The 3,800-nt window shown below is 38.6% G+C and overlaps 1 pseudogene; it reads left to right on the top strand.

The window, feature by feature from the left end:
• Positions 1 to 1,232: 1,232 nt before the first annotated feature.
• On the top strand, positions 1,233 to 2,407 carry LOC138001235 (uncharacterized; annotated as a pseudogene).
• The last annotated feature ends 1,393 nt before the right edge of the window (positions 2,408 to 3,800 follow it).

Below are 3,800 nucleotides of genomic sequence, written 5' to 3'. Positions count from 1 at the left end.
ATATATACAATTCTTGATTAAATCTATGGGTGCTTGCCACAGTAGGAAATGATGGGCCAGACAGGTCATTTCATTACATTCAAACCTTCAAATTGGTAGTTCTTTTCTAGATTCTGATGAAATTTATCCGAAAAGTGAACAAAAGGTAGGAATTGGCTGCTCTGGCTGGACACTAGTGCTTCATCAAGTCTTTCTTTGCTCTGAAATAGTTCTCAATTTGAACTTTTGTATTATACCACAGGTAGTTCATAGCTAATATCTCGTCAACATGATTATACCTGAACATTTTGACATTTAATTTTAAAATTCCAACAAATGATTTGTTACAGTTACAATCTGATATAATATAATTGCCATTAAAACATACAAGTTTTGGATCTTTATCAGAAACAAGCAAGAAGGAAAATCGCATTCCTCATGGAAGTAGAATCATGGACTTGGATGTTTTGAGAAGTTAATGGAAATGTTGTCAGCACTGTAAGGCAGGTGAGAAGAAACATTTTCTGCTCAAAGAAAATCAACACTAAAGAAAAGTGAAAATGAATTCTAAGTTTCTAAGTTTTATGGCAAGTACACACAACGTTGAGACTATAAAATTAACAGGTTTCCAAGAAACAATTATGAGGTTGATAAGCCTCATAAAATAAATCTTCTAAACATTACAAGACTTATCATGTGCAATTAGCCATAAATAGGCAGGGATTGGTTGTTAAATTTCTAGGGAAGTTCTGAAAACCTCACCCTTACCCTAAACTAAGTGTCCCACAATTGTAAGTCTATTGTTAGCACCAGAAATGTTTTTGGTAAATTTGGAACCAACAAGCAGTTTCAAATTGTCCGCAGACCACAAATTGCATTCACTGCATTTGCGAAATTTTGTTAGTTTTTGCGAAAATTTACTTGTGCTTATTCGTTCCAAATTAAAGAAGAAGACACACTGCCAGAACAAAGTATCAGATTTCCCTGAGTATCAATATTGTCACTTCATTTTCAGCCAACTTGTCGTTGTGGAACATAAAAGCAGAAAAAAATATGGGTTAGCCTCAGTGTTTTCAGTTATCTTTGCAGTGTGTGGTACAGAGAATGTTGTCAAGACCTCCAGTGAACACAAGAGTGGTCAAAGAGGTCCTCCCAGTCACGATGTTAATTCAAGAGTTGTTCTTGGGTGTCGTCATACAGGAATCGGTGAAACCCACCTAACTAATTTACTGTGTACATTAAATATTCCCTCAATGAATCCAGTAAGTTTCAAAAGTAGAGAAAATAAGATTGGGCGTGCAGTAGAGCAAGTAACAAAGAAAACTTGCAAAACTGCAATGTCAGACGAAAGAAATGCTGCCATCCAAAAGGGTGTAAAAGCAGATGACCAAAGCTGCATTAATATCCCCTGCTCATATGACATGGGCTGGCAAAAACGGGGAAAGGGGTATAACTCGTCAACCGGTCATGCTGCAATCATGGGTTTAACCTATGGGAAGGTAAAGGATTATACTACAAGAACAAAATTCTCCAGGGTTTGCACAAATGCTAAAAAACTGGAAAAGAAGCCAAGCAACACAATTGTTGACTCAATCATACAGCAGCATCAAAAGCAATGGAGCCTATGGCAGCAGTCCATTTGTTTACTGAAAGCCTAAATTCTCATATCAAACTATCTGTTTATGTCAGGGATGGAGACTCCACAACAGCTGCACATATAAAGAGAAGGTCCCTTATTCTGTAGAAAAGTAGACAGACATTGTGCATGCCAAAAAATCACTGACTACAAGGTTGTATAACCTAAGCCAACAGAAAGTTATCAACTACTTGATCAAATGTTTTACTTATAGCGTGTCTCAAAATAAGGGAAATCTATCAGCCATTCAAAAATCCTTACAAAGTATTCTACCACATTCGTTTGGAAACAACAAAAATTGCAATGAATCCTGGTGTGGTGCCAAAAACTACTAACTATAAACACTTTGACTTACCCTATGGCAAAGATCTCTATGGCGATGACTTAAGGAAAGATCTGGAGAGAACTTTTGATGAATATTGTACTGACATAGTAGTTGCAAAGTTATCACCTGGGGCAAAGTCGCAGAGACGTGAGGCCCTAAACAGTGTTATAGGCTCAAAAAACCCCAAAATTAGATACTATGGTGCAAGTGAAAGTAATGACTTCCGAGTGGCCTGTGGCATCTCGCAAGTAAACCTTGGATATCAGTACATTAGCCAAACACTTGAGAGCCTCAATATTGAACCTGGTATACACTGTATCAGCTACATTGAAAGGATGGATCACAAGTCTACCCAAGACAAACTAAGAAAAAACAGCATTAATTTCAAACGCCAAAGAGCTCAACTACGTAAGCAGAAGTTAAATCTTGATGGTCAAAAACAAGCTAAGGAAGGGAACACATTTTAAAGTGGAATAGGACTTTACCTGGATCCAAACAATTCTACCAAACTGATCCAAGAATTTGACATCATCGATTTGAAAATTTCAAGTGAGCAGCTGAAAAACTTTGAAACATGCATTCCTAAATTAACGACCTGACCAGTGGCGGAGAAATTTCCCTATGACAGAAACAACGCTTACAATTTCGTCATTTACGATATTGAAACAAAACATGTCTGGAAAAACTGCAGAAATTTGTCAACTCTCAGCAGTTGATCAATCAGGTTTGCACTGTTTCAACGACTATATATTGCCTTTGAGGGATGTAGATATTTATGCTACAAGGGTAAATGGTTGAAGTGTTCGAACAGTCAGAGGCGTCAGGACCCTGTTCAAAGACAATCAACCAGTCGAAACTGTGTCACTTGGACAGTCATTGGAAAATTTTCTAACCTACTTAGAGAAAACTGTCAGGCGTGTTAAAAGCGATAATAATATTCATACAGTTTTAATCGGGCACAACTCTCAAGTTTTCGATATGCCAACCCTTCTTCGTCAAGGTGGACATCAACTTTGTGAAAAACTTTCCTGTCTTAACATGTTCTTTTCTGATACTCTCCCAGTGATGAAGAACTTGGTGAAACATAAACATCCCTCTCTGGTCTTATCGGATGGTTCAGACACTTTTCCATGAACCATTTCCCGCACACGATGCAATGGAGGATGTTAGAGTTTCAAGAAGAATAGTCTTTGACTCGCGTTTGAACATTTCAGAGGACATGTTGACAGAAAACATGTCAACAACACAGTACGCAGAAAACGACATGAAATACCTTGATCGTCGCTGGAACTCTTGCAGACGTTCCGAGGAACTCTTTATCATTCCAACAAACCCGGAATTTCCCATCAAGCAACAGATTGCTGAAAAAATAGCCGGAAGTGGCATTTCATATCGAGATCTTAAGAATGTTTTCGAGAAGTTTGGAGCAAAAGGGCGTGTTGGCGTATTGTCTCTGCCCCCATCTTCAACAACTAGCAATGCCCCGTTTTTTAGCCAAGATCTTTGAACACTTCAAAGCAGCGGAGGAAGCCACAAGTTAAAACGCATTTCCATAAGTATTGCAACACTTAGGTATACTTTTCCCCGAAGTGAGGAAAAATAAGCTTCTACTTCTCGACTAATTTTCAACTAGCACGTGCGAAGAGTGCAAAGAAAGCGAAACGAGAGGATGCACAAAGCCGTTACTTGAAGAATTTCTATTTGTGATCACGTCACTAAAACAAGGGTTTTGAGTGATCTAAAAACGCATCTGGGGCGCGTTGCAGGCGGTGAATCTTTTTGAAATTTGGCACATGGATAGGCTTTTTCTTTCTCTCGCTGTTAGGAACGTCCTCGGAGACCCAGGGGCAGATCGCGGAG

This window comes from Montipora foliosa, chromosome 4, assembly GCF_036669935.1.
Source record: "Montipora foliosa isolate CH-2021 chromosome 4, ASM3666993v2, whole genome shotgun sequence".
NCBI classification, from domain to species: Eukaryota; Metazoa; Cnidaria; class Anthozoa; order Scleractinia; family Acroporidae; genus Montipora; species Montipora foliosa.
This window is presented reverse-complemented; position numbering and strand designations above follow the sequence as displayed.